This window comes from Somniosus microcephalus, unplaced genomic scaffold (assembly GCF_052327205.1).
Source record: "Somniosus microcephalus isolate GS21.2 unplaced genomic scaffold, FLI_Smic_1.0 unresolved_chr6, whole genome shotgun sequence".
NCBI lineage: Eukaryota > Metazoa > Chordata > Chondrichthyes > Squaliformes > Somniosidae > Somniosus > Somniosus microcephalus.
This window is the reverse complement of record NW_028225184.1, coordinates 4259744-4281018: the sequence shown is the minus strand read 5'-3', so window position 1 is coordinate 4281018 and position 21275 is coordinate 4259744. Positions and strand designations below refer to the sequence as shown.

Below are 21275 nucleotides of genomic sequence, written 5' to 3'. Positions count from 1 at the left end.
GCTCTATGATTTTTCCTGCCAAAGTGCATAACCTCACACTTTCCAGTATTGTATTCCATCTGCCAAAACTCTGCCGACTTACTTAGCCTGTCTATGTCCCATTGCAGGTTTTTTATGTCCTCCTCACTCAGTACTTTCCCTCCCATCTTAGTATCATGTGCAAACTTTGATATGTTACACTCGGTCCCCTCCTCCAAATCGTTAATATAGATTGTAATGAGTTGGGGACCCAGCACTGACCCCTGCAGAACACCACTAATTACTGATTGCCAGTCTGAGAATGAACAATTGATCCCAACTCTCTGCCTTCTGTTAGATAGCCAATCCTCTATCCATGCCAGAATATTACCCCCAATGCCGTGATTTTTTATCTTAAGCAATAATCTTTTGTGTGGCACCTTGTCAAATGCCTTTTGGAAGTCTAAATACACTACGTCCACTGGCTACCCTTTATCCACTCTATATGTTACTTCCTCAAAGAACTCCAGCAAATTTGTCAAACATGACTTCCCCTTCATAAAACCATGCTGACTTTGTCCTATTAAATTATGATAATCCAAATATCCTGTTACTGTCTCCTTAATAATGGACTCCAAAATTTTACCTACCACAGCTGTTAGGCTAACCGGTCTATAGTTTCCAGCCTTCTGTCTACTGCCCTTTTTAAATAAGGGTGTTACATTAGCAGTTTTCCAGTCTGCCGGGACCTTTGCTGAGTCCATGGAGTTTTGGAAAATTATTACCAATGCATCCACAATCCCTACCGCCACTTCCCTCAAGACCCTAGGATGTAAGCCATCAGGTCCAGGTGATTTATCCGCCTTGAGTCCCATTATTTTACCGAGTACCACTTCCTTCGTGATTTTGATCATGTTTAGCTCCTCCCCCCCTATAGCCCCCTGTTGGTCCAGTGTTGGGATATTCTTAGTGTCCTCTACTGTAAAGACTGATACAAAATATTCATTCAGTGTTTTTGCCACCTCCATGTTTCCCACCATTAATTTCCCGGTCTCATCCTCTAAGTGACCAACATTTACTTTAGCCACCCTTTTTCCTTTCATATAACTATAAAAACTCTTACTATCTGTTTTTATATTTTTTGCTAATTTACTTTCATAATCTATCTTCCCTTTCTTAATCAATCTTTTTGTTATTTTTTGCTGTCTTTTAAAGTTTTCCCAATCCTCTATCCTCCCACTAGATTTGGCTACCTTATATGCCCTTGTTTTTATTCGAATACTATCCTTAATTTCTTTACTTAGCCACGGATGGCTGTCTTTTCTTTTACACCCTTTTCTTCTCAGTGGAATATATATTTTTTGGAAGTTGTAAAATAACTCCTTAAATATACACCACTGATCATGTATCGTCTTACCCATTAATCTATTTTCCCAATCCACTCTACTCAATTCCGCTCTCATACCTTCATAGGCTCCTTTGTTCAAGCTTAGCTCGCTTGTTTGAGATCCAACCTTCTCACCCTCTAATTGAATATGGCATTCAACCATGTCATGGTCAATCATTCCATGACCTGGACGACGTTCAGGCTTGGTCTGTTAAGTGCCAGGTAACATTCGTGCCACAGTAGATCAAGGCAATGACTATCTCCAACAAGCGCCAGTCTAACCACCTCCCCTTGACATTCAACTCCATTTGCATCGCCGAATCCCCCACCAACAACAGCCTAGGGGTCACCATTGAACAGAAACTTAACTGGACAGCCACATAAATACAATGGAAGCAAGAGCAGGTCAGAGGCTGGGTATTCTGAGTCAAGTGTCTGACCTCTTGACTCTCCAAAGCCTTTCCACCATCTACAAGGCTCAAGTAAGGAGTCTGATGGAATACTCTCCACTTGCCTGGATGTCTGCAACTGCAACAACCCAGAAGAAGCTCGACACCATCCTGGACAATGCAGCCCGTTTGATTGGCCCTTCATCCACATCCTTAAGCATTCAATCCCTCCACCACCAGCGTACCGTGGCTGCAGTGTGTACCATCTACAGGATGCACTGCAGCATCTGGCCAAAGCTTCTTCAGAAGCATCTCCCTAACCCGTGGACTCTTCCCCCTAGAAGGACAAGATTAGCAGGGACAAGGAAACACCACCACCTCTAAGTTCCCCTCCAAGTTACACACCATCCTGACTTAGAAGTATATCGCTGATCCTTCATCGTTGCTGGTTCAAAATCCTGGTACACCCTCATTAACAGCACTGTGGTCGTACCTTCACCACACGGACTGCTGCGGTTCAAGAATGAGGTGCACCTCCACCTTCTCATGGGCAACTCGGGATGGACAATAAATGCTGGCCTTGCCAGCGACGCCCAGATCCCATAAATGAATTAAAATAAAGGCAATAATGCTCCCTTTCCACAATCGTAAATGCCGACTCTTTACCCATTGTTCAAAGACACTGTAAGGGGCTGACCGCCATGAGCCTCCATGTGATATATAAACACTGATCATTGAAACTAGTTAGATTTATTGGTAAAATACCAAGATCGTTGAATAGAAATATTAACAGTCTGTATTCCTCTTCACTGACCTGCTATAGTGACCACCACTGCATCACTGATCGGGGACCATAACCACCTGCTATTGACGGAGATTCTATGTAGGCATTGGTACCGCCCTCCTTGGTTTGTGCTGGTAATCAGGAATGTTCCAAGATTGTCCTTTGTGACGATTTGAGGAGTGTTCAGACGTTGAGTACCTGTGTAAAAGTAAATTTGACCGCGATACTCTCTGTTCACTGTGCAGGCAATGGTTGCTGTCTCTCCCTTTGTGTATACTCCAGTCGGTTGATCAAGTGATATCCCTGGCGGGGTGAGCCGATCTGTGGTAAAATAAATGGAAAGAACAACAGAAATGGGGTTCTGCATTTTCTTGTGCCATGAAAGTTTGGTAACTCAATAACGATTGTGACGAGTTAAAAGTAAATGGCCCAGAAATTCGGGTCTCCACGGGTGAGTACGCATGGGGTACTCACGTGCAGGCCCAACAGAAGTGCTGGTTTCGTGCATGCACTGAGCATGCGTGGGAAACCGGCACTTCCGTTCCCCTGAAAGAAGGGGTTGAGAGGTCCAACGCATGCGCTGGAGAGGGAGCGTGTGCGCATCAAACTTACGATTTTTTTTCCAGGTTTCTCTGGGAGGGTAAGTCTTCAGCAGTTACACTTTTAAAAAGCAGGCTCAAGGCCTACTTTTAACAAGGTAAGTGGTGAATTAATTAACATTAAATCATTTTCTCCACAGATTTATTATTTTTAAACACTTTAAAGGAAGGTATGTTTATTTTTAGCCCCGTTAGAAAATGTAATAATGTTTTCAAAAATTTAAATTATTGTTTAAAATAGTTATTTCATGTAATTTATAGTTATTTTAAAAATTTGATTCTTTTAAAAATGTATTTGAAGTTTTAATGATGTTTTGGGGCTTATAGTATTTATAGGTTTGACAGCTCTTCCTGTCAAACTTATGAATGAAGCATTCCCTGCTAGCATTGGCTCTCCTTGGCGCACGTGATCCCAGGGGACGCATCGAACTAACTGTGCCCCTGGGATACGCAAGCACTGCGCGCCGGCAGTTGGAGCAGGCCCAGGATCGGAATCCCACGCGGGCCCACAGCTCAACGGCCGGCCCGCTAGGTAAGTGCATGTCGGGGGCTTGCAGCCGCGGGAAGCCCCCGACCAGAATTTCTGGGCAAGTGTTTGCATCGGCGATTCAATTTCTACAAAGATGGTTTCAAATAGAAGTGGGACAGGAAATATACCTGGGGAACTAGTTCCAAAACCTGGTCTCATCACTGAAATGTCCCTCTGTGATATCAGGAGAAGAAGTGGATGGTGTTAGTTTGAAATTTACATTTCTGGTAATTTATTCGAGCCATAACCTGATTAATAGCAGTGAACAACTCCCATAAACCGTGGGGATTTGCATTTCATATAAAGGAGTTCAGTTTTGCTGGGCTGTAGGTTGTGGGCGTCGCTGGCAAGGCCGGCATTCATTTCCCAACTCCAGTTGCCACTGAGAAGATGGCGGTCGGCCAACTTCTTGAACCAACTTGTGCTCCCACAATGCTGTTCGATACCGACTTCCAGAACTTTGACCCAGCGACGAGGAATGATCACCAGATATATTTCCATGGCAGGATGGTGGGCGATTTGAAAGTGGAACTAGGAGATGATGTTGTTCCCATGCAACTACTGCCAGCTTCCTTTCTGATGATGGAGGTCGCGGATTTGCGATTTGCAGTCGAAATGCAATCCATTAGAGGCATGGAAACCTACAATGTACTTAAGATAAAATATTTCGCATATCAGGATGATTTTGAAAATCTCGTTCTGCAGATTCGGTTATCTGACTAAGAATCTGTAATCTGACAAGACCAGCCAGTCTGACAATGCCTGTTGAGCTGAATATACACTCAGTGGAGTTAAAACTCCGCCGGATGAAGCTATTTGATATTCACCATTTCGCTGTTTTAGTTCCAGACATTTAGGGAGTAAAATTGGAAATCAGGGACATAGATTGTTTGAAGATAACAGACAATTTGCAGTTCCCCTGTCAGAAGGCCTGGTTTTCACATCGCAAATTACCGAGTCTCTCAGCTCCCTAACAAAGCATTCCCTCAGTACTGAGTTACAGGAGCAATTGTAAACTAGCTCGATTTTACAGTCCGTTCAAGACAATGGAGGGTATAATTGGGCGTAGTTGAAATGGGAGGCCGATCCATATCCGCCTCCCTCCCACCTGGATGATGTGGATAATTTTACCATCCGCGGGCTGCGAGCTCCTGTTTTAGGGGCAATTGTAATCTAGCACGATATTACCCTCCATTCAGTCAATGGAGGATATAATTGGGCGTAGTTGAAACGGGAGGCCGATCCCTATCCGCCTCTCTCCCGCCTGGATGATGTGGATAAAGTCACCCTCCGCGGGCTGCGAGCTCATCGGTGTTAAATTCACAAAATTCTGATGGAATGGGGCATAAATTCGTCTTGTACATTGACCTAAAACAGGCGATGGCTCATCGCTAGCCTGTTTTACACATCGCCGGATTTTAGCTCCCATTGTCTACAATGGAATCAGAAATCGGGCGGGTGCGAAATTGGAGACCGATTCACTTTCGGCAGTTTTGCGCTACCGCCCGTGATGCTTTTCACCCTCGTATCTCCAGTAACACCCTTTGCCCATAATAGATTCACAGCGGGTGAATAATGAGCTCAGTGTTACAGGGATCCTGTCTAGAGTTGAGCAATAGGAACAAAACCAGTTCGGTTATCTTCCTCTCTCCTAATATGAAACCATTCATTTTTTACACTGTTTAAAGCATGATTTCATAAAAATATCAAAAGCTTGAAAAAACATACAAAAACCTCCCTTTCACTCACCTGCTACAGAAATCATCACAGAGTTGCTGCGATGAGATTCTAACCACCTTCTGTTGACGGAGGTTAAATATCCGCACTGGTACTGCCCTCCTTGGCCTTCACTGCTAACCAGGAATGTTCTAAAGTTGTCCTTGGTGATGATTTGTGCGGTGTACAGCCATTGATTATCTTTGTAAAAGTAGAAGGTTTTATCACGATAATCTTCAGTCACGGTGCAGCTAAAGGTGACCGTCTCTCCTATAACATACACCCCAGTTGGTTGGTCAAGAGATAACACTGGCGGTGTTAGCGGATCTCATAGAGTCATAGAGTAATACAGCACGGATAGAGGCCCTTCGGCCCATCGTGTCCGCACCGGCCATCAAGCCCTGTCTAATCTAATCCCATATTCCAGCATTTGGCCCGTAGCCTTGTATGCTATGGCATTTCAAGTGCACATCCAAATGCTTCTTAAATGTTGTGAGGGTTTCTGCCTCCACAACCCTTTCAGGCAGTGAGTTCCAGACTCCAACCACCCTCTGGGTGAAAAAGTTCTTTCTCAAATCCCCTCTAAACCTCCCGCCCTTTACCTTGAATCTATGCCCCCTAGTTATTGACCCCTCTACTAAGGGAAAAAGCTCCTCAGCATCCATCCTATCTATGCCCCTCATAATTTTGTACACCTCAATCATGTCCCCCCTCAGCCTCCTCAGCTCCAAGGAAAACAAACCCAATCTGCCCAGTCTCTCTTCATAGCTGAAGCGCTCCAGCCCTGGTAACATCCTGGTGAACCTCCTCTGCACCCTCTCTAACGCGATCACATCCTTCCTGTAGTGTGGCGACCAGAACTGCACACAGTATTCCAGCTGTGGCCTAACCAGTGTTTTATACAGCTCCATCATAACCTCCTTGCTCTTATATTCAATGCCTCGGCTAATGAAGGCAAGTATCCCATATGCCTTTTTTACCACCTTATCCACCTGTTCCGCCGCCTTCAGGGATCTGTGTACTTGCACACCCAGATCCCTCTGACCCTCCGTCTTGCCTAGGGTCTTTCCATTCATTGTGTATTCCTTTGCCTTGTTAGTCCCCCCAAAGTGCATCACCTCGCACTTTTCCGGGTTAAATTCCATTTGCCACTGTTCCGCCCATCTGACCAACCCATCTATATCGTCCTGCAGACTGAGGCTACCCTCCTCGCTATTTACCACCCTACCAATTTTTGTATCATCCGCGAACTTACTGATCATACCCTTTACATTCATATCCAAGTCATTAATGTAGACCACAAACAGCAAGGGACCCAGCACCGATCCCTGTGGTACCCCACTGGCCACAGGCTTCCAGTCACAAAAACAACCTTCGACCATCACCCTCTGCCTTCTGCCACTAAGCCAGTTTTGTATCCAATGTGCCAAGGCACCCTGGATTCCATGGGCTCTTACCCTCTTGACCAGTCTCCTGTGCGGGACTTTATCGAAGGCCTTACTGAAATCCATGTATACCACATCCACTGCGTTACCCTCATCCACACACCTAGTCACCCCCTCAAAAAATTCAATCAAATTAGTCAGACATGATCTTCCCTTGACAAAGCCATGTTGACTATCCCTAATTAATCCTTGCCTCTCCAAGTGGAGACAAATTTTGTCCCTCAGGATTTTTTCCAATAATTTTCCTACCACTGATGTTAGGCTCACTGGCCTGTAGTTCCCCGGTTTTTCCCTACTACCCTTCTTGAATAATGGTACTACATTAGCGGTTCTCCAGTCCTCTGGCACATCCCCTGTGGCCAGAGAGGTCCTGAATATATGTGTTAGAGCCCCCGCAATCTCCTCCTTTGTCTCACACAGCAGCCTGGGATACATTTCATCCGGGCCTGGGGATTTATCCATTTTTAGGCCAGCTAAAACCGCCAATACCTCCTCCCTCTCGATGTTAATATGTTCGAGCATATCACAGTCCCCCCGCCCTATTTCTATGTCTACATCGTCCTTCTCCATAGTGAAAACAGATGCAAAAAATTCATTTAGAACCCCTCCTACATCTTCCGGCTCCACACACAGATTGCCACTTTTGTCCCTAATGGGCCCTATTTTTTCCCTAGTTATCCTCTTACCCTTAATATACTTATAAAACATCTTCGGATTTTCCTTTATTTTGCTCGCCAGTGTTATTTCATGGCCCCTCCTTGATCTCCTAATTTCCTTTTTAAGTATCCCCCTGCACTTTTTGTACTCCTCTAGGGCTTCCTCCGTCTTTAGCCTTTTGTATCTACCAAAAGCCCTCCTTTTTTTCCTAATCCATTCTCGTATATCCCCTGACATCCAAGGTTCCCTGTGGTTTTTGGAACCACCCTTGACCTTTACGGGAACATGTTGCCATTGTATGATCTCAATCTCCCTTCTGAAAGCCTCCCATTGCTCCGATGCGGATTTTCCTACAAGTAGCTGATCCCAGTCCATTTTGGCCAGATCCTGCCTTATCCTATTAAAATCGGCCTTCCCCCAATTTAGAACCTTTATTTCCGGCCCATCCCTGTCCTTTTCCATGACCACCTTAAATCTTACCATATTATGGTCACTATCACCAAAGTGCTCACCTACTAGCACTTTTTCCACTTGGCCGGCCACATTCCCTAGAATTAGGTCCAGTACCGCCCCCTCTCTTGTAGGACTTTCTACATGCTGGCTCAAAAAGCTCTCCTGGATGCACTTTAAGAATTCTACACCCTCTGAGCCTTTCACACTCTGACTATCCCAGTTAATATTGGGGAAGTTGAAATCCCCCATTATTATTACCCTATTATTTGCACATTTCTCTGAGATTTGCCTACATATCTGTTCCTCTATCTCCCCCTGACTGTTTGGAGGCCTATAGTACACTCCCAGCAAAGTGCTTGCCCCCTTTTTGTTTTTAAGCTCCACCCATATGGCCTCATTAGAGGACCCTGCTAATATATCATCCCTCCTTACTGCAGTAATTGACTCCTTAATTAATATTGCGACACCCCCTCCTCTTATACCTCCCCCTCTGTCTCGCCTGAAGATTCTGTACCCCGGAATATTGAGCTGCCAGTCTTGCCCTTCCCTCAACCATGTCTCCGTGATAGCAACAATATCTGTGGTAAAATAAATAGAAAGTAGAATGAGAAATGTATCTGCGGAATTTCATGTGCAGTGCAGGATTGGGAACCCAATGGTGATTGTGCAGTGATGAAGCGCAGTTTCACATCGGAGACAGAGATTTCACAAAAGGGGATTTCGGGATTTGATTACAAAGAAACAAAGAAAGGCTAGCATTTCCATAGCGCCATTCATGACCTCAGGAAATACCGCCGATGAAGGAGCAGCGATATATCCCCAAGTCAAGAAGGTGTGTGACGTGGAGTGAAACGTGGAGGTGATGATGTCCCCATGCGCCTGTTGCCCATGTCATTCTAGGTGGAGGAGGCCGCGGGATTGAGAGTTGCTGCCGAAGAAGCCTTGGCGAGTTGCTGCAGTGCACCTTGTAGATGGTACACACTGCAGCCACGGACATGTACATCTCGCTGCTCATCCACAGCTCCTAACTTCTCGCCATTTAGAAAATACACTGATCTATTCTTAAGGTACAAAGTAACTGCCCTCACACTTTCCCACATTGAACTCCATCGGCCAGTGATACAGGGATCCTGTCTAGATTTAAGCAATAAGATCAAAATCCATTCGGTTATCTTCCTCCCTCCTAACATTAAACCATTCATTTTGTTACAGTGATTAAAGCATGATTTTATACAAATACTAAGAGTGATTAAAAAAACAAATATCCTCTGTCTCTGTCAATCACCTGCTACAGTGACCGTCACAGACTCGCTGCGATGGGATTCTAACCAACTTCCATTGACAGAGGTTCTATATCGGCACTGGTATCTCCCTCCTTGGTCTTTACTGGTAACCGCAAATGTTCTAATGTTGTTCTCTGTGATGATTTGCTCGGAATAAAGCCAAGCATTATCTTTGTAAAAGTAGAAGGTTTTCTTTTGATAATCTCCGGTAACGCTGCAGGTAACGGTGACCGTCTCTCCTACTACATACACCCCAGTCGGTTGATGAAGAGATATCACTGGCGTTGTTAGCGGATCTGTGGAAAAATAAATAGAAAGTACAATGAGAAATGGTTCTGCCGATTTTCATGCTAAGTCTAAGGTTGGGAACTCAATGATGATTGTGCGGTGTTGAAACGCCGTTTCACATCAGATAGAGAGATTCTACAAAAGGGGAGTTTGGGATTTGATTACAAAGAAACAAAGAAATAGTTGCATTTATATAACTCTTTCATGACCTCCGGACTTCTCAAAGCCCTTTAAAGCCAATGTACTACTTTTGAAGTGTAGTCGCTATTCTCATGTAGGAAATCAAATGACGGAGCCGAAGAACCAAAATCATCTCGAGTTCTCTGTCCAAAGTCTGGTTTTAGGCCCGAGATTTCACTCTGGAATACGAGCAGCATAATGAAATGGTTGCTTTGAAATGCCCAGTGCTGCTAATGAAGCCCAGGTTTCGAGTTTGTGAAGTTCTGCAGAGATGCAATGCAGAGGGAGATATGGAAACCCACAATGTAATTAGATTAAATATCCTGCATAACAGAATCATTTTGACAGTCTCGGCACGCAGATTCTGTTCTCTGACAGAGAAACCTGCACTGTTTCAAGGGCAGTCAGTCTGGAGTGCTTTTATGGTTGACGCTACATTCAGTGGAGTTAAATACCTGGCGCCCTGCTGTCATTGTGGCACTAAACTTTGATAGTTCAAATATGTAGGGGATAAAAAATGTCATAGGCAGTCCTTGAAGCAGGTGGTTTCGATTCGATTTGACAGACATAATGGCCCGTATTTTCCGATCGGAGGCTTCCTGCGTGCGGAGGAGTCCTATCTGGAATAATCTACGGGTTAACTGAGGGCTCCCCGAGGTGCGTTACCTCCGCTACTGGGCCTCTCCAAACTCGAACTGCACAGGGCCCAGGTATGCAAGAGGCACATGCAGATCGCAAGCGTCCCTGGGATCAGGTGGCCCATGGGGAGCCAATAGGAGAAGGGAATCCCCCTTCATACACTTGACAGATAGACCTGTCAAATCTATCAACGGAGCTCATTTCAAATGAACAGTAAAACATTATTTTTTTAAATCACGTTATTAAAATGAGTTGAAATTATAATAAATTAAACATTTTAAACAAAGTTTAATTTTTTTGAAAAAAATAATTGAAGTTTTTTACGGGGCTAAATATAAACCTGCCTTTTTTCAAAAGTATTTTAAAATTATAAATGAGTGAAAACTTCTTTTTTACTTTTTTCCACTCTTATGCTGGTAAACACAGGCCTTACTCCTGCTTTTACCAGGTGTAAGATTTCTAAGGGCTTTCAGCGGGTGGAGGTTCTCCAGAAAGCGGAACTATCCGCCCGCAGAGGCTCTTCTCGAGGGCAGGCGTCCGAACTGTCAAGTTCATTCCTGAAGATCGGAAATACCGGTTTTCAATGCATGCTGAGTGCGTGAAACCGGCATTTCCGATGTCCCTACGGGTGTGTACACAGCTTGTTCACACCTGTAGTCATCGGAATATATGGCCCACTGAAGTGGTAAACGAAATCAGGCGGGGAACAAAACCGGCAGCGGACTTGTTTTCTCCCGTCTTGTGATACCGCAGGAGGTACATTTCATTCTTGTTTATTTTCTTTATGTGAGAGACAAGCAATGATACCGTTACCTCCAATGTATCCCTTCGCTCTGAATTAATTGGCCGCTCTAACACTGTTTCCCTATACACACAGGAGTAACCTTCTGACCCGGTCTGTACAAGGTCCGCGATGTCAAAGGTGACCGCGGATTCCCATGAACTGGTTGTGTCCATTTTGATTGGTTCATTTTTGCCTCCTCTGTACAAATAGAACATGCTCCCCAAATATGGAGACCGGGCTCCACAGGTAACTCTGACCATCTCCCCGCTCACAAATACTTTATTCTGACGGTTAAGAGAAATTGACGGGTTGTGAGAGTGATCAGTGAGGATAACAAGGACACACATTAATGTTAAAACCATGAACCCGCGGGGCGGGTGCAGGTCCTTCGCCTGCTTTTCACCACCGGACTATTTTACTCCCCTCGAATTCAAATGAAAGTAAATTCCGACAGGTTGTGAAGCGATCAGCCGACCCGATTTTACACTGTACTAAAGTCAATGGAGGGTAAAATCTGGCGGAGTGTAAAACAGGAGACCGGCCCGAAACCAGCTCTTTCCCGCTTGGTGTACTTGGTGATAATTACCCACCAAGTCTCACCATGAGCTGTGAGCTGGAAAAATCCAATAAAATTTAACTGGCCACTGGTCAGGTTTCTGCTGAGCGAGTAGAGATAAAAACTGCCCCCAATGGGATCGGATATAAACAAATGGAAACGAAAATCGGAAAAACAGGCTTCCGATTGTCTTTTTTTGCCTGTTTTCTCTACCGCCTGATACAAATTTCACCCGCGATATCTCAGTAATACTGCTGCTGGCAGTCGATGCACATCGGGTGAATCCACGGACCATTATTACTGGGATACTCTAAAGCTTTGAGCAATGAGTTCAAAGACCATTCGGTTTTACTTCTCTCTCCCAATATTAAAGGTTTAATATTGTTAAAGTGATTAAAACATGGATTGTTGAAAATACCAAATGCATTGAATAGATATATTAACAAAGGCTGTCCACTGTCATTCACCTGCTATATTCAGCGTCAAAGCCTCGCTCAGCTGTTAAAATAACCACCGACTGCTCAAGGACATTCCATATCGGCATTGGAGCCGCCCCCCGTGGTCAGAACGGGTAATGCGGATTGTTACAATCTTGTACTTTGCAGCGGTTTCACCAGAGACCAGCTGTCGACCATCTACATATAAGTAGAAGGTTTTATCGCGATAAGCTCCATTCACGGTGCAGGTAATGCTGACCGTCTCTCCTGCTACATACACCCCAGTCGGTTGTTCAAACGATATGACAGGAAGTGTTAGTGGATCGGTGGTATAAGAAATGGAAAGTACAATTAGAGATGGAACTGTGGATTTTCATGTACAGTAAAAGGTAGATAATTCAATTGCACAGTGCTGGAGGGAAGTGTTTGTGTCGGGGACAGAGATTCCACAAAAGAAGAATTCGCGATTCGATTTTCAAAACAAACAGTATATGCTTTCATATTTTAGCACCTTTCAGGAATTCAAAATTTCCCATAACAGTTCACAGCCAATGAAATATTTTTGAATTGGAATCACAGCTGTAATGTAGGAAATCTAATATCAGAGCCATAGAAAATAAATCAGCTGCGGTTCTCTTTCCAAAGTCAGATGTTGGGCCAGAAATTTGACTCAGGGATACAAGCAGAACAAGGAAAATGCTTACTTTGCAATCACAAATTCTGCTATATTTCGCCGAGTTGAAAATGCGATTAAAAATGATGGGTGTCTCCGTTAAACTGAGCGGATTCGCATCTGAAAGAGTGGGCCAACAAAAATCTCTTTGAAAGAGATTTGCAATTTGTCTCACCCGTTGCTCTGTATCCACAGCCATGCATGTATTCCCTTTTTAAGGTATTTATCCAATTCCATTTGGAATTTAATATTCAATCTGTTTCCGCCACGACCTTAGGCAGTGCATTCCAGATCATAACAACACGCTGTGTAAACCAAGTATCTTTATTTCCTGCCAAGTTCTTTTACCAATTATCTTAAATATGTTTCCTTTTGGTAACAGTTACTTTTTTAAGTCTATCGGTGCCCCTCATAATAACACATCCATTGATTCGCCCCTTACTGCTTTCTGCTCTAAGGGTATAATCCCACCTTATGCAGTCTCTCCACTTCAAACTACCGGTGTTATAAGGAACAGCGCTGTTAGACAATGTTATGTGCTGGATAGAAATAAAACATACCAAAAGAGGGGGAGAGATAGGGACAGAGACAGTGTGAGAGAGGGAGACAAAGAGATAGCATCCAGAGAGGTTTTCGAAAAATGAACGTGATAAAGGAACCGCAAAACATGATGAAGAGAGGACACGATAGAAAGTGAATATGAGTAATTGGAGTCGTCGTACGTGTCTTCACACTGTTCCCTTTGGGGAACTGTATGAAGTGGTGGAAGGATTTCTGGCTGCGTTAATGCTCCTTCCGTGACCGTAACCAGCCATTAGGGTTGATAGTCCTATGGCTGGAGAGTTTTACGGGCTCCCACAACCGATACGAGAGGGGGGACCACCCACACACGCAAGTATCCCGCTGGAATGTCAACGCAGAATTTAGAACCGGAGCTCCGACTCCACTTGCGGGGATTGTCTGGAGCGGGGTTTGAAACCTTACGCCTTCTAGCCCAGCGGTGGGGATGCTACCGCTACGCCAAAGGCCCATTCCAATAATTGGAGTGAAAGAGAATCAAAGTGAAAAGGATAGCGCGAGAGTCATTGAGCAATGGAACTGGAGGAAATCAGCGAGACTGGATGTGGTAGAAAAAAGAGAGCGGGGGCGGAAGGTTAATGAGACAGAGTCATAGAGGCATAGGCCTAGAAATTCAGTTAGGGGTGCCCAGCTCGCCTGGGCGCCGGAATTACCGCTGCGCGCGGAGCCACTTGCGCCAGCGGGAAATTCAGTTTCAGCGCCCCAAGTGGAAGCCGGCCGCTAAACAAGGGTTTCGGCGCCCCGCTTGGGACGCTGAAACTGAATATCGGCGTGTAAAGTGCCGCAGCGCCACCCACTGCGGCACGGCAGCCTGTGGTACTGCAGGCCTTCCTCTCATTCTTAAGGGGGAGGTGCCTGCAACAGCGCGATCCCCGATCGCGAGTGCCGGCAAATGAGCCCGGCACCAAGGAGAAGTGCCGGGCTCTCTGGAAACAGCCGGCAATGCCGCGGGGGGGGGGGGAGGTGTAGGAGGCCGGGGAAGGAGGTGCGGGCAGGCGGCCGCCGAAAAAGCGGCCGGCCGCACCTCCACCTTAACTCGCCCCACTACCGGCACAGGTAGGCCCCGTGTACCGGTCGCTGTTTGCGGCCGGCGCGGGGGAGGCGGCAGCAACCAAACATGGCCAGCGGGGCGATAGCGGGGCGCTGCGCACACCGATGCTGTCATCGGTGGCGGCGCAGCGCTACTGGCTAACGCCGCCATTAGCGCACCGCTAAATATCGCGGTAGGTTTGCACAGTGGCGCAAAAGCCCTCTTTGGGCGCAAACTGGTGGTGCAGGCCACTGAATTTCTAGGCCACAGAGTCATAACGGCGCAGAAGGAGGCCAGTCGGCCCATCGATGCCGGTTGTCTGTAGAGCAATCTAGTCAGTCCCATTCCCCTGCTCTATCCCCTTAGCCCTGCAAGTTTAGTTCCCTCAAGTGCCTATCCACACTCACCTAGAAAACATTGAGGTCTAGAAATTCACTATGGCCCCGCCAGCTGGCTAGCGCCCAAAAGTTAGCGCTGGGCACGGAGCCAGTTGCGACTGTCAGATATTCAGTTTTTGCACCCCAAGTCGGAACTGGGCACTATTCCAGGGTGTGCCCGCCCCCGCTTGGGGCGCTGAAACTGAATTTCAGCGCTCTAGGCGCCGCTGCGCCACCCGCTGCGGAGCGGCAGGCTGCGGTACTGCAGGCCTCCTCCTTCTCTTAAGGGGGAGGTGCCTGCAACGGGGAGATCGCCGCTGGATAGTGCCGGCAAATGAGCCCGGCAGCACGGAGAAGTGCCGGGTTCGTGGAAAGCAGCTGGCAATGCCGCGGGTGGGGGGGGTGGAGGAGGCCGGGGAAGGAGGTGCGGGCAGGCGGCCGCCGAAAAAGCGGCCGGCCGCACCTCCACCTTAAAGCGCCCCACTAAGGCTACAGTACGGCCCCGTTTTCTGGTCGCTGTTTGCGGCCGCTGCGGAAGAGGCGGCCGCAACTAAATATGGGGATCGGGCCGGTATCGGGGCGGAACTGGGGCACTGCGCACACCGATGACATCATCGGTGCCAGCGCAGCGCTAATGGCTACCGCCGCCATTACCACTGCGCTGAATATCAGCGCAAACTCCTGTATTGGCGCAGAAGCCCTCTTTAGGCGGTAACTGGCCGCAAAGCTGGCAGCGCCTTACTGAATTTCTAGGCCTGAGTGTCTCCGCTACCACCAAATCCGTCAGCAGCTAGTTCCAGGCCCTCACCACTCGCTGCATAAAAACGTCTTTCCATCACATACCCACGTATTGCTTGCCAAAACATCAAATCTGTGTCCCAGAGTCCTTGTACATCCCCCAAAAAACTGTGGTGACTAGAACAGGACGCATTACTCCAGTTGTGGCCTAACCAGCGCTTTATAAAGGTGCAGCACAACATCTCTACTTTTCCACTCAGTACCTCTATTTATAAAACCCTAGAGACCATGTGCTTTGCGCACCACTCTCGCAATGTGTCCTGCCACCTTCAGGGACCAATGCACATTAACTCTCAGGTCCCTCGGACCAGCACATTCTTTAAAACTGTACAATTAAGTGTAGATCACCTCTCCCTGTACCTTCCGGCAAAACGCATCACAACCACACTTCTCTTTATTAAATTCCATCTGCCATTTGTCAGCACATTCTGCTAGAGTTTCTATGTGCTGTTGCAGTCGATCAGTATCATCCTCAAGTTTGGTGAAATCAGCAAATTTAGAGAAATTCAACTTTGTATTGCAATATTCAGGTCATTTATATATATATATATCAGAAAGGCAGTTGCCCCAGCACTGGCCCTTGAGGATCACAACTGTCTACCATCCTCCCGTCTGAAAAACAGCCATTTACCACAATTCGCTGTTATTTATCCTTAAGCCAATTCCTTATCCAAGCTGCCACTGACCCACCTCTTCCCTGAGCCTCAATGTTGTTAAACAGCCTTCGATGTGATACTTTGTCAAGTGACTTCCTAAAATCCATGTAGACAACATTCGTTGCATTCCCATCATTGATCCGCGCTATTACTTCATCAGAAATTCAATTAGAATAGTCAAACATGATGTGCATTTTAAAAATCTGCGTTGGCTCACCTTAATTAGCTTAAACCTTTCCAAGTGCCCTTTAATTTTTTCATTGAGTATTGTTTCTAAAACGTCACCCACAACTGATGTTAAACTGACCGGCCTGTAGTTACTAGGATTGTCCTTCCAACCTTTCTTGAACAATGGTGTCACGTTGACAATTTCCAATCTTCAGGCACGTCCTCCGAATCTAGGGAAGGTTGGAAAATTATGGCAAGCCCTTGCGCTACATACTCCCCCAATTCCCTTAGCAATCTGGGATGCAATCCATCTGCACCAGGCAATTTATCCACTCTATGCATACCCAGCTATTCTAGTAAATTGTGTCAATCAAATTCCACTCTTTCCATTGCTTCTAACTTTTCCACTGCTGTCGATACTTTGTCAGCATCCATCGCCTTATAAAACGCCAATAAAAAGTACTCATTGAATATTCTAGCCTTTTCCTGCGCCTCTAAGCACATATCACCATCTTTGTCTATAATAGGCGCCACCCTGCCTCTTACTTCCTTCTTACTATTTACATGCCGGTAAAAAAGGGTTGGGTTCCTTTTTATGTTAACTGATATTCAACTCTCAGTTCTCTCTTTGCCAATCTTATTTCCAGCTTCACTTTGCCTCTGAACTGCATGTATTTTTGTCCGGTTCTCTCGTGAAGAAAACACCTGACATGCATCATACACCGTCTTTTATGTTCCGGCATCTTTTCTATCTCCCTCATTATCCATGATACCCTTGCTTTGCTTCCCTCACCCTTCCCTCTTGTTGGAATTTACCTGGCCTGTACTTGTAACATCTTCTACTTAAATATCACCAATTGTTCCATTACTGTTTTTCCTGTCAGTCTTTGGTTCTATGTTACCTTGACTAGATCCTTTCGCATCCCATTGAAAATAGCCCTATTCCAGATTCAAAGTTCCACTCTAGATTGGTCATTGCAGCTCTGCATCGCTAATGTAAGTTTTATGATTCAATGATTAGTCGCTCCAAGTGTTCTCCAACAGACATTGGTCTACCTGGTCCACCTCAATCCCCAGCACCAAATCCAGCAATACCTCCTTCCTAGTTGGCCCAAGAACATACTGGTCAAGGAAATTCTCCTGAACACATTTCAGATATTCATCCCCCTCCTCTCCCTTTACCCTAGAATTATCGCAATCGAGATTTGGCTAATTAAGGTCCCCCAATATCACCACACTATAGCTCTTGCACCTCTCTGCGATTTCCCTGCAGATTTGCTCCTCTATCTCGCTCTCGCTTTTTAGAGGCCTATAGAATACCCGCAAAAGCTTGATCATACAATTTTGCTCCTCAAGTGTGTTGTATCCGTGTGTTAATGGAGACACGGAATGCAGGAGTTGGTTTAACAGGTGTTTACTGAACAAAGTCTGGAGGTGAACTAAAAGATACAAGATGCTATACAGGCTTATATACCTGAGTGGGCACTACCGGTATTACAGTACACAGGGGCTCTTAAAGGTACATACACTACAATTCCTCCCCTTTTAGATAATTAGTACATAACATTTTAAGTAATCATTAATTAACATGTTTACAAGAACAATAATCTACACATTTGCTGCAGTTAATCGGCGGATTCAGCAGAGGCGAGGTCAGAGAGCTTGGACCTGTGGGAGAGCAGCAGCGCGACCGGCGGCACTTAAAACCGGCGGATTCAGCAGAGGTGAGGTCAGAGGGCTTGGACCTGTGGGAGAGCAGCAGCGCGACCGGCGGCACTTAAAACCGGCGGATTCAGCAGAGGCGAGGTCAGAGAGCTTGGACCTGTGGGAGAGCAGCAGCGCGACCGGCGGCACATAAAACCGGCGGATTCAGCAGAGGCGAGGTCAGAGAGCTTGGACCTGTGGGAGAGCAGCAGCGCGACCGGCGGCACATAAAACCGGCGGATTCAGCAGAGGCATACCAAATCAACAGCAGAGGAGAGAGGTAAAAAGTAATCAGAGTGTGACGTCACCAGGGAGCAGGTAAGTGATTGGTTGGTGAGTATTTCTCTTTTTTGAACTTTAACTCTGTAGTTTATAGTTACTAGGGTCTTTTCTGGTGTAGCAGGGGCTGTTGGTAGACTATACAAGCGCCTTAGAGATATTTTTAATTGGTGATAGTAAATTAATTTAAATTAATTAAAGGGAAGGTCATGCCAGGTGAGCCCAGCCCCGTGATATGCTCCTCTTGCTCTATGTGGGAATTCAGGGACCCCGGTGCCCCTGATGACCACGTGTGCCGGAGATGCATCCATCTGCAGCTACTAGCAGATCGCATTGAGGCGCTGGAGCTGCGGGTGGATGGGTTGTTGAGCATTCACGATGCTGAGAGGGTCGTGGATAGCACGTTTAGTGAGTTGGTCACACCGCAGGGAAGGGCTGCACAGGAAGACAGGAAATGGGTGACCACCAGGCGGAGCAATAGAAGCAGGCAGGTAGTGCAGGAGACCCCTGTGACCATTCCCCTCTCAAACAAGTATACCGCTTTGGATACTGTTGAGGGGGATGACTCACCAGGGGAAGGCAGCAGCAGCCAACATCCTGGCACTGGGGGTGCTCCTGCTGCCCAGGAAGGGGGGATAAAGAGTGGGAGAGCAATAGTGGTAGGGGATTCTATAGTAAGGGGAACAGACAGGCGTTTCTGTGGCCATAGACGTGAATCCAGAATGGTTTGTTGCCTCCCTGGTGCCAGGGTCAAGGATATCACTGAGCAGCTGCAGGGCATTCTGGAGGGGGAGGGTGAACAGCCAGAGGTCGTGGTCCACATTGGTACCAACGACATAGGTAAAAAGAGGGATGAGGTCCTGCAGCAAGAATTTAGGGAGCTAGGTGAAGGATTAAAGAGCAGGACCTCAAAGGTTGTAATCTCTGAATTACTCCCGGTGCCACGTGCTAGTGGGTATAGGAATAGGAAGATAGAACAGATGAATGCGTGGCTAAAGGGATGGTGCAGTGGGGAGGGCTTTAGTTTCCTGGATCACTGGGTCTGCTTCTGGGAAAGGTGGGACTTGTACAAGTCGGACGGTTTACACCTGAACCAGAGGGGAACCAATATCCTTGCGGGGAGGTTTGCTAGCACTGCTGGGAGGGGTTTAAACTAACTTGGCAGGGGGATGGGGTACAGAGTGGAGCTATAGTAGGGGGTGATTTACAGCCAAATACAGAGGAAAAAACAAGTCAGCTGGGAAGGCAGAGCAAATATGTGAAGGCAAAAATGGAATATGGCAGGCCTGGAAGGCATTTATTTTAATGCAAGGAGTCTTGCAAATAAGGTGGATGAACTGAAGTTGTTGTTGAACACATGGGAGTATGATATTGTTGCTATCACGGAGACATGGTTGAGGGAGGGTCAGGACTGGCAGCTCAATATTCCGGGGTATAGAATCTTCAGGCGAGACAGAGGGGGGTGTAAAAGGGGAGGGGGTGTTGCAATATTAATTAAAGAGTCAATTACTGCTGTAAGGAGGGATGATATATTAGCGGGTTCCTCTAATGAGGCCATATGGGTAGAACTTAAAAACAAAAAGGGGGCAAGCACTTTGCTGGGAGTGTACTATAGGCCCCCAAACAGTCAGGGGGAGATAGCAGAACAGATATGTAGGCAAATCTCAGAAAAGTGCGAAAATAATAGGGTAATAATAGTGGGGGATTTCAACTTTCCCAATATTAATTGGGATAGTCAGAGTGTGAAAGGCTTAGAGGGTGCAGAATTCTTAAAGTGCATCCAGGAGAGCTTTTTGAGCCAACATGTAGAAAGTCCTACAAGAGAGGGGGCGGTACTGGACCTAATTCTGGGGAATGTAGCCGGGCAAGTGGTGGAAGTGTCAGTAGGAGAGCATTTTGGCGGCAGTGACCATAATTCGGTGAGATTTAAGGTGGTCATGGAAAAAGACAAAGACGGCCCGGAAATAAGGGTTCTAAATTGGGGGAAGGCCGATTTTAATATGGTAAGGCAGGATCTGGCCAAAGTGGACTGGGAGCAGCTACTTATAGGAAAATCCACATCAAAACAGTGGGAGACTTTCAGAAGGGAAATAGAGAGAGTACAACGCCAACATGTTCCTGTAAAGGTCAAGGGTGGGACCAACAAGCAAAGGGAACCTTGGATGACAAGGGATATACAAAAATGCATTAGAAATAAAAGGGGGGCTTTTGGCAGTTACAAAAGACTAAAGACGGAAAAAGCCCTAGAGGAGTGTAAAAAGTGCAGGGGCATACTTAAAAAAGAAATTAGGAGGGCGAGGAGGGGCCATGAAATAACACTGGCGAGCAAAATAAAGGAAAATCCTAAGATGTTTTATAAGTATATTAAGGGCAAGAGGATAACCAGGGAAAGGGTAGGGCCCATTAGGGACCAAAGTGGCAATCTGTGTGTAGAGCCAGATGATGTAGGCGGGGTTTTAAATGAATTTTTTGCATCTGTGTTCACTCTGGAGAAAGACGATGCAGACATAGAAATCGGGCAAGGGGACTGTGACATACTTGAACATATTAGCATCGAGAGGGAGGAGGTGCTAGCGGTTTTAGCAGGCCAAAAAGTGGATAAATCCCCAGGCCCGGACGAGATGTATCCCAGGCTGCTGTGGGAGGCAAAGGAGGAGATTGCAGGGGCTCTGACACAAATTATCAGAACCTCTCTGGCCACAGGGGATGTACCAGAGGACTGGAGAACAGCTAATGTAGTACCATTATACAAGAAGGGTAGCAGGGATAAACCAGGGAATTACAGGCCAGTGAGCCGAACATCTGTGGTAGGGAAATTATTGGAAAAAATTCTGAGAGACAAAATTAGTCTCCACTTGGAGAGGCAAGGATTAATCGGGGATAGTCAGCATGGCTTTGTCAAGGGTAAATCATGTCTGACAAATCTG

The 21275-nt window shown here is 46.3% G+C and overlaps 1 pseudogene; it reads right to left on the bottom strand.

The window, feature by feature from the left end:
• Nucleotides 1-21275, bottom strand: part of LOC147086924 (Fc receptor-like protein 5) — a 38508-nt pseudogene that overhangs the window by 8695 nt on the left and 8538 nt on the right.